Raw genomic sequence first — 10,751 nt, 5'->3', positions numbered from 1 at the left:
TCTATTTTATTCTTATATCACTAGGCATGGGGTGAAAATGAGATGTCAAGAGATTACTTCCGATAGTAATTAGAGAGGGAGAAGGGAAATATATGATAAGTGATGTGATATGAAAATAAGAGATGTGAAGAAAAAATTGCTTGAATTTGATGGAACAAAAAGTTTGTGCATAAATTTGTTATTGAAAGTGGGGACAAACACATCACTATCCGATTGTCACTTGAATAAGGGTCAAATAAATTTAAAAATAGAATAGTAAAAATAAGGGCTAAATAAGATTTAGGCTTAATTGCACTTTTGGTTCCCCAACTATGACCTTCCTGCGAAAATCGTCCCCAAACTTCAAAATTAGCAAAAAAAACGACCCTGAAATTTACACGCGGTTGCAAAATTGGTTTTCCGTCCAAATTCTGTCCAAAATCTAACTGAAAATTATGACATGGCATTTCTAAATTAATTTTAACTGAAAAAAAATTAATTAAATAACCGCAGGTTTTTTTTAAAAAAATCAAAAGTATTTTTAAGAAATTCAAAAATACCTATTTATTAATTAATGATTAGTGAACTAGTTAATTAAATCTTCTTTCATCTTAACCCTAAATTCATCTTCAACTTCTTCTTTCGGAACCCATATTCCAGAATTTCAAATCCCATCATTCATCTTCTTCATCCCTAAATTAAGAAACATAACTCATCTCGCCATTTCCCTGCACCAGAACTCATCCCTAAATTAATTATATGCATAGTTACACCCTAAATTAATGATTAGAAACATAACTCATCTTCTCCATCTTAGTTCTGCTCTGGGTTTCACCCTCCGCCACCTCCCTGAACCAGATCTGTGCGGCGAACCATAATGACGGTGATGAGACGGTGAAGCTTGCGGCCATGGGGAAATGGAGGAGCTTGGTGGCTGGCTGTGCAGACCTATGGATGGGCTGACTGGGTTCGATGTAAATTTCGTCACAGCCTTGGGAGCGTTTGAAAGCAGCCATGAGGGAGTTTGACACCGGAGGCTCATCTGTCGCCGGCGAGCTTCTCGACAACGGATAACTCCAGCACACGCAGTTGGAGCTACGGCGGCGAAGAGAACTTCCCGCCGCTTGCTGGGCCACAGGCTCGCGGAGGTTGGAGGATTGCATGGGAAGGAGGGCCGCCACGGCGTGGCACCGGCGACGCACCGCGTCGTCCAGCGCACGTGCGGCCTCATCCGCGCAGGGAGAAGCAAACGCGCAGCGGTCTGTATCTCACGAGAGGTGATGGTTGGCTTCTTGTTGTACCTCTGATTCTCATGTCTCTGTGTTTGTGCACCATAGCAGAACCAAGATGGGTGCTGTTTCTCTGAAAATCGAAGATGGAACAGCCAGATCTGGTTCTACCGCTGCCACCGCTCCTTGGTACCACGTTGTGGTCGTAAATCGTCCCTAGTGGGTTTTGGGGGTTGCGGCAGGGATGAAGTTTTGGGTGATTTGTTTGGGGTGATGATTCTGGGTTCTTCATTCTGGGTTTTGGGTTGATGATAGAATTCAGGAAAAATAACTTAGATTTTTTTTTATGACAAACACGTATTAATTTCCTTTTAATTGGTCTGGCAATTTTATCTTGTATATATGCTTTGATGATGATTTTGGGAAAGGTTCCAGTGATGATGGTATTTTGATGATGTTAGGGAAAGAGGTTGATGAAAATGCTACTGTAATGTTGAGGAAGATGAAGAAATTTTGTGACTGAATTGGGAATTGTGACGAATTATCTCTGTCACTAGTCCCAAAAATAAAAATTCTATTTCTTAATTAAATTATTAATATTTTTTAATTAAAATATTATTAAATAATACCACATCAGCAATCTGTTAGGTTTTGGACGGAAAACCAATTTTGCAACCGGGTGTAAACTTCAGGGTCGTCTTTTGCTAATTTTAAAGTTTGGGGATGATTTTCGCAGGAAGGTCATAGTTGGGGACCGAAATTGAAATTAAGCCTAAGATTTATGTCCCTATAAATATAATGAGTTTTAGTTTTAGTTTCTCGTTGAAAATAATTGCATTTTCATCCCATGTTTAGACGGGTTTTGGTCTAGCTTGAGGTTAAGCTGACATCAGGGTTTCTACAAAACATCTACAGTGGGCCAAACCTATAACGCCCCGACTTTCAGGGGTCACTATAGTAATTGTAATGTCCCAATTTCTCAACTGGGGAATCACATTAGTAACCATCAATCTGAAGACTATTTTGTGCTTCCAAAAACATTAAGGTTTTTTTAAGCAAAACAAAACTCATCATCACTAAAGCGTGTATCTATCATCTTGTTTGATAAAAAGCTTTTATCATAAGTCTTAAAACATGACCTATACTTTACCATGAAACTTGTACCCAAAATATAGTAGTATAACCTAAAAGTAATCCACAATAATATACCTAAATAATATACCTGGAAATCAAAAGAAATGCGCACATAGTCAAGTGGCAAAAATAAGGTTTTGGTAAATAGAGTTTTCGGATGGCGAAGAAGCCTCAAACGAAAACTCACAAAAACATCAACTTCCTATCTCGTCTTTACTCCACCGTTTTCAAGTTCTCATCTCCGACTTGTACATAGGTTAAGCTTCATCGGAAGGTTCTCTGTCGCTAATAGCGTTAAGCACTCAAACAACAAGTAGCAAACATAAATGGTTAACTCCACAAAAAGGAAAACATGTTATTCAAATTTAAGTACATGACATGGTAGATAAGCTAACAACTTAATTCAAGATAGATGACAACACATCCAACAACATAAAATCAAACCAAATATCGACAAAATCCAATATTAATGCCTTGTAGTGCGACTATATACTACTACCAAGATGGGTCAATCAATAGCGTCTCTCAAGACGAGACAATCACGTGGGACAACACCACCTCATCGTCACTTCAAGTAATTCAAAACATTCCAAAGAATGAGATAAATAACCATCTCATTGCCACTTCAATTGATCCAAAACATTCTGATAGATAAGCTAAAAATTTAATCCAAAATGGATATGAACACATCCAACAACATAGAATCAAATCAGATATCAACAAAATCAAATGTTAGTGCCCTATAATGCGACTATATGCTACTACCAAGATGGATCGATCAATAGAGTCTCTCAAGACGTGAAAATGGAAACGAGTTGCCACACCATTCCACTGTCGTCATCCTTGCCACTGTCACCACTACCACCACCTTCGCCGCCATCGTCTTGTCATCACCGCCTTATCGCTATCCCCGCTGTCACTGTGAAGAAAAGCCTCTCCTTGACCTTTGTTGGGTTTTGATGAAGACAACAACATCAACAAAGAAGAAAAATGTTGAAGACAATGAAAACTGAATAACACAAGGATTCAAGTTTCATAAATAAGTTTTATGACTCTCTAATTATATTCTTTGCCTTTAAAAGTTTACTTTGAGTTTGATATCACTTAAGACTCATTAAATATTAAAACTAAGGGTAAAATGTTTTTAAATTAAAAGAGATAAAAATCACTAAAATAAGTTTTTAAATATATTTAAAAAAAATTATTTAGTGGGAATTAAAAAATCTAGGTATTCACAAATTAAGCTCATTGTGTGTGTATTGGATTTTATAAATTAATATTGCTAGCTATTAACATTGTTTTGTCACAAACTGAACATCGTTTTGTCATGATAGAGTTCAAAGATTTTGTTGTGCTCTCCTGGAATGTTAGGGGTGCTGCTAGTGCAGGGACGAAGAGACAGTTGAGCAGTCTCGGGATGCGATATCTTTGGTTTTTATCATGGAAACACACACTCAGTTTGACAAGGTGAGGAGATTCTGGGCCAATCTGGACTACGTTCCACTTCACATTGTGGAGGCGCAGGGGCATTCTGGAGGGCTTTGGTGCCTGGTACCCAAGCAGTGTGGCTTCGGTTATTCCGTTTATGACGTGTTTGGGCAAGCTATTACTGTGGAGATTAAGGCGGCGCAGGCGTCACGGATGTGCACAGGAGTCTATGCAAATCCAATTCCTGCTGCACGCTTACTTTGTTGGTATTACCTAAAGCAGCTACGTCGTCGAATCCCTCATGCTTGGATGCTTGTAGGAGATTTTAATGATTCCTTGCTTGGGTCGAATCAGAGGGGAGGTGTCTTCAGCCAGGCTCGGGCTGATCGTTTTGCCTCTGTTTTACAAGATTGTAATTTGCTGGATATTCACACTATTGGTAACAAGTTCACTTGGGTTCGGAAGCGGGCATGACTGCCTATTATGCATAAAAAATTATATTGGTGTCTAGGTGATCAGAACTGGCGAGTGTCTTTTCCAGAGGCAGTAGCAGAAAATTTAGTGCGACTGCATTCGGATCACACCCTAGTCCTGGTTCGCTGTGGAGGCTTTCCGGGTATCCGAGGTATGGTGATAGAAACACAAAGTATTTTCATACTCAGACCTTAAATAGGAGCCGCAGGAACAAAATTCATGCTCTATGTAACGCCCCGAATTTCGGGTGTCACTTTAGTAACCTATCAAAGTAAATATGCAATATTTTCCAAAAGAATGTATAAACACTAGTATATTTTTTTTTTCTTTTCAAATGTATTTCCAAAACATGTCATGCATACTCCCAACTACAAAACCTGACCAATAGAAACAACTCAACAAAAACCCTATTATGCAATGACACCATAAATCCGACATACTCCCTACGATCTCCACATCGGGGAACCGCCGGAAAGCAAAGCATCGGAACCTACCCGGAAACTCAAATATAAATTCCTAAAAATCATTAGTTGAGCTTAAACCAATGACGGTAAGCTCTCTAACCCAAGGCTCTAGCCTTAAACCCGACTCTACTCTTCATGTCCTCCACTAATCTTCAAGTCTTCAGCTCCGACTCGTACAAAAGTCAAGCTTCATCGAGGGTTCTCCATCGCCTAATAGCGTTAAGCGCCCAAACAACAAATAGCAAATAGAAAGGGTTAACTCCATGCAACTACCACGTAAAAAGAGAAAATCATGCTATTCAAATTTAAGTGCATACATGGCACATAAGCTATCAACTTAGTTCAAGATAGATGACAACATATATCCAACAACATGAAATCAGATCATATATCAGCAAAATCAACGATATGAATTTAACTCAGATGTCAACAACTTAGCAACATAGATACCACAAACAGATAAGCTAACAATATAATCAAGATAGATATCAATAGAAGCAGCAACATAGAATTAAACCAGATATAAACAACCTCAACAACATAGAATCAACTCATATGACAATAACTTCAAATCAGATATCAACAACCTTAAAAATATACATCAAATCAGATATCAACAACTTCAACAATATACATCAAATCAGATATCACCCAAAACATCAGAAGCAAATATTATTGCCCTATAATGCAACTATATGCTGCAACCAAAATGGATCGATCAATAATGTCTCGCAAGACGGGATAGAGCGGGAAACGGACTCCCCTGAACTATCACCAAATAACGCCCATAAAAGACGGGACAGACGGAGAACCGAACTCCCCTGAATGCCACTTAATAATGCCCATGAAAGACGGGACAGACGGAGAACCGAACTCCCCTGAATGCCACTTAATAACGCCCATGAAAGACGGGACAGTCCTGTGAAAATATCCACTCCACTGCCACTTTAGGACATCTCGAAAGATGGGACGATCACTGTAACGCCCCAATTTCTCAACTGAGGAGTCACATTAGTTACCTAACAAAATCTAAGGACTATTTCGTAATCCTAAGAAAACACAATATATTTTTTTCCTTTTCGAAACAACTGAACATAATTGAATACATAACATAGACTTTATTCAACAACCCGTTCCCGACATATAATAATAGTGTCATACAATATCGTAAGCAGGTTTCCAAAATAAGTACGCTCACTGGAACAGTGGCGGAGATAAAGTTTAAACAACAGAGTTTTCAGATGGGGAAAGAAACTCAGACATAGTCCACCAAAAGGAAGAAGCAACTGCTTCATCCATCTCTACTCGACCGCCCACGGTCACGGTCTCCAACTCGTACGGCTAAGCTTCAGCGGAAGGCTCACCATCGCCTAATAGCGTTAAGCGCCCAAACAACAAGTAGCAAATAGAAAGGGTTAACTCCATGCAAATACCATCTATGAAAGAGAAAATCATGCTATTCAAATTTAATTACTTATCATGGTAAATGAACTAGCAACATAACTAAACTCGTATATAAGCTAACAATATAATCAAAGATAGATATCAATAGAAGCAGCAACATAGAATTAGACCAGATATAAACATAATCAACAACATATCATCAAATCATATATAAACAAAATCACATCTAATCAGATATCAAAAACCTCAACAATATAATACCAATAAACCAAAATCCAACAACATAGGGTCAGGTGTTAGTTCCCTATAATGCAACTATATGCTGCTACCAAAATGGATCGATCAATAGTGTCTCTCAAGACGGGACAGGGCGGGAAACAGACTCCCCTGAACTATCACCAAATAGCGCCCATAAAAGACGGGACAGACGGAGAACCGAACTCCCCTGAATGCCACTTAATAACGCCCATGAAAGACGGGACAGACGGAGAACCGAACTCCCCTGAATGCCACTTAATAACGCCCATGAAAGACGGGACAGTCCTGTGAAAATATCCACTCCACTGCCACTTAATAACGTCTCGCAAGACGGGATAGTCATGTGAAAATATCCACTCCACTACCACTTGATAACGCCTCGAAAGACGGGACAGTCATGTGAAAATATCCACTCCACCGCCACTTCACGCCACTATGGACGGGATAGTCATGTGAAAATATCCACTCCACTACCACTTGATAACGTCTCGAAAGACGGGACAGTCATGTGAAAATATCCACTCCACTGCCACTTCAAGCAAACCAAAACATCTCATCCAACTCAGTGGTCACTCTAACAGCAATCTCAAATCCAATAATCGAATCAACATAATCACATACCAACTCAGTTCAATGACAGAAACCAGTAAACGTGTAACACCCCGATTTCGGTGGCGTCACTTTAGTAACCAAAGAAATAACTTAAGCGGAAAAACGTGAATTATTTTTTTTTTTGATAATAAAATGAAAGACTGAAAGAAAATAAACTTCTCGACGAAAGGTAAAAGAAAACTAATATACATCTACATAAATATATACATGCCCACACTAGTACCAGCCACATCGCGAGTAACCTCAAGCGACGGGTGACGGAAGAAAGTAACGCCCGAATGCAATATGTACAAACCAAGGTAACCTGTGTCCGCAACACTAAACCTCAAAATTGAGAACGAATTGGCCCAGTGGCCTGAGAAAAGACCCCTAAGTCCAGTCAGCTCTCTGTGATCTTCATAAGAAAACCACACAAAAAGCTACCGGCAGGAAAACTACCCTGTCCCAAAACTGAAAGCATGACGGTCAGAGCATCGACACTACTCCTACACTAATCCCCACTCGAGGAGCCCACACTAACACTCGATCCTACATGCTAGCGCGGTCGTCGTCCGAATCTGCATCCAGGACGACTAGGTCGACATACACAACACTACCCTCTCTGTCCACCCTGATGCGCTCCTGCACTGGCCTATTGGGCTCGGGGCCCGGAACAAGATCCTCGATGACAGCAGCTACAGACGGACTAGACTCCGTCGAGAACCCACCCACTGGCACCTCCTCAGAGGGGTCCTCATCATCCGAAGATGATGGTGGTGGTGGTCCTCCCAGGCCGGGTCCACAATGCACACCAGGCGGCAGGTTGAAGCTCACTATGTGTCTCCTCATCACCCCCTCCGTCAAGCGTCCGAATCGGTCAACACGGTCCTCCATGATCCGACCGGTGTAGGTCGCACGGTGGCCTATGGGGTCGACCACCCATGCACCTGGGTCGTCCTGATCAAGCATCTCGTACCTGGTCCCCCCCGAGGGGCTGACCATCGTAAACCAATCCGCCATACTCATCTGACAAATGGCGTAGTCCGCCCAAACACACACAGCAGACGCGAGGGTCAACTCCAAAGAATTATATAAATAATAAAACCAGATATAATATAGGATAATAAATATTTGCCTCTCAGGCTTATAAATTTTAGGGATGACTTCCTAGGGTTGCAAGTATCATAATGAATATAAGAAATCATAATAACAATTAGCATGCCTCAAATATGATAAACAGGTACCAATCACACTCAGCAACTAAGTCAGCATGTATGTTGCATGAAATGCAATGCTGGGTAACAAAATGCATTCCGGAAGAAGGATGGACATCAACGAGGCGGCCCTAACACCAGCCACGGTGGGTACCTTCCTGCTCGCGTGTCTCTTACACCACACAAAAGTAGTCAGATCAGCAGTGAACCCGTAGGTCTGCCATTCCGTCTGCTACTGAGGACCACCGTAGTGTCCTAAATATGGAAATCCGGGTCTTATGACCATTTTGGAATCCACCGAGGTCCGGTATCACGCCGTGTATTAACCTCAAAATGAGTGCATGAATGCGAGTGATTAGCCAAACAACGTCTCCGACCTCACCCGACACGTCGCCACGTGTTCTAAATAACTTAAAGTCTCTAAAAAAAAATACCCTAAGGCAAATGTCGATTCTGCGACAAAATGAATTAATCAAAAGAAGAAGAAGATACTTTGGAACTCATGGTTCCCGGCTAAACTTTAGATAGCCAATCAATAAACTGCTCATCGAGCGAAAAGGTACCGAAGTACTTGGAAACTTATAGTCTCCGGCTAAACTTTAGATAGCCAAACATTAAACTGCTCATCGAGCGAAAGAGTACGATTTGTACTTGGGCTAAACTTTAGATAGCCAAATAATAACCTGCTCATCGAGCAAAAGAGTTTCAACATACTCGAAGACTTGTATATTTCCTCATAACGTGGACTCGACGACACTTCTCATATTTCCCAAACTAATATTCAGGCTCTAAGCTCTTATCTAAGGGTATTATTATTGTTCAAAGGATTTAGAAATTGATTAATGTCTTATGAGTTTTCCGTGATAAAATAGTTTTCATTTTAATCTTATAATACTTCCTAAGAGTTTTCAGAGATCCCATAATCTCAAATAATTCCCTGAGAAGGTCTCGATCCATTAAAACATAACAAGGTCCGAACTCCGTTCGTCCTTTAAAACTCTCTCAAAATCTCATAAAAATTTGGCATGACCTGCCCGTAATCCTCACTCCTCAGAATCTCAGGTACAAGTGGAATAGCATAAATAAAACAGCTCAGTCAAAAGCATAAACAGCATATTCCAACACATCCTAAGTTAACCATGTAGCACGTAGCATGTGAATCATTTAGCACACAATATCATGGCATCAAATACTCAGCAAGGTCGGCCGAAGCCTCAGAGAACAATTCAGACATTTAGCAATTTAGTGCATAACACATAAATCAAGTCGAATTTGTCGACCCCTAAAGAATTATCTAGTAATTCAGAGAGTAGCCCTCACCGGTGGGTCTTCCAGCTTCCTCCTCCAAGTGTCCTTCACGCTCTTCTCCTTGTTCTCCAGGAATCTACTCAAAAGAACCTTAAGCAAAAATCACAGAAATCAACACCAAGAGTCAGAAACTCAGCAATCAAAGAGTCCTAGGGTCACACGGTACACTACAACCTCCGTGGTACGACAATCTAACGCGTTAAGACAAGTTTTCGAAAAATCGGATTCTTCCCCCCCCTTGATATAGCTCTCGGCCACTTCCTTTAATTGGGAGGGTCGATTTTTCTTCGATCAAACTTGGTTCCTAGGTTAACATAAGCCGTAACTAAGACGGTTCTAAGCTCGGAAAAATTTTCGGATCGAAAACTGATATAGGGGTAGTTTGGTCATTATTTTTAGCTCAAAATTTCAAAATTGGATTTTTGAAAAACAAATTGGATGAGGACGTCCACAACGACGTTTATGACGAAAAATCCTACTAGCACTAAGCCAGGTCGATAGATTTCAGCCCAAAGGTTGCGACTTTGCCGAAAAATGGGTATTTAAGGTAGAAATTGATCCCGGCGGCATTTCGTCGACATTTGACAAAATCTAATCCGCAGAACACGCTCAGGAGCATGCAGGGAAGAAGTTTAGACACTGAATTCAGCGTATTTGAACAGTTTTTCAAAAACCTCAAAATTTTGAACTCAGAAAGACGTAGGAGAAGTGGACAGAAACGACGATTCGAAGGAGAGTATAGTTTACCTACCTCGAGGTCTTCGATTAGCGACGATCGGTGAAGCAAACGGGCAAGAAACGACGAAGATCCGGATCTCTCTCTCTCTCTCTTGATGCTCGCGGGTTTGGGGAGGGAAATGGGTAGTTTTTGGCAAAAAAATCTAATTTTTGAGCTATTTATAGGTTTTGGAAAATGCGGAAAAATGATTTTTTTGCGATTCCGATTTTTCCTGCGCGTTCCTCTGCGCATTCTAAGATAGGTTCTGGCGAAAGAATTCCAGAACTCAAAACAGGATTCTTGGAATTAAACCAAATGATACCAAATCGGTGTGAGTCGGTTCAAGTCGGTTTATCCCGAAAAACTACTTTTTGCAGTGATCGTCGGATGAGAAAACTTCCTTCTGAAGAAAGATTAGGAATGACGAGAGAAATAGGAGAACGCGGGTGGAATCTTCATTTGCAGCTCCGAATAGAAAAAGTCTTCATCGTCTGTCGATCTTAGGTTTCTCGAACTATCAGGGATTCCGTTTCGGCAAACTTCCGAGAAT

The 10,751-nt window shown here is 40.7% G+C and overlaps 1 long non-coding RNA gene across 1 annotated transcript; it reads right to left on the bottom strand.

Moving 5' to 3' along the window:
- Positions 1 to 4,512: 4,512 nt before the first annotated feature.
- Positions 4,513 to 10,463, bottom strand: LOC130732716 (uncharacterized). The gene is made up of 2 exons (XR_009017230.1): positions 9,496 to 10,463; positions 4,513 to 6,078 (listed from the first exon to the last, which is right to left on the bottom strand). It is a non-coding gene; the product is annotated as an uncharacterized LOC130732716 (long non-coding RNA).
- Positions 10,464 to 10,751: the final 288 nt, after the last annotated feature.

Source organism: Lotus japonicus, chromosome 1, assembly GCF_012489685.1.
Source record: "Lotus japonicus ecotype B-129 chromosome 1, LjGifu_v1.2".
In the NCBI taxonomy this organism is placed as follows: domain Eukaryota; kingdom Viridiplantae; phylum Streptophyta; class Magnoliopsida; order Fabales; family Fabaceae; genus Lotus; species Lotus japonicus.
Note: the sequence above shows the minus strand (reverse complement) of the source record. Positions and strands in the feature narration are given on the sequence as shown.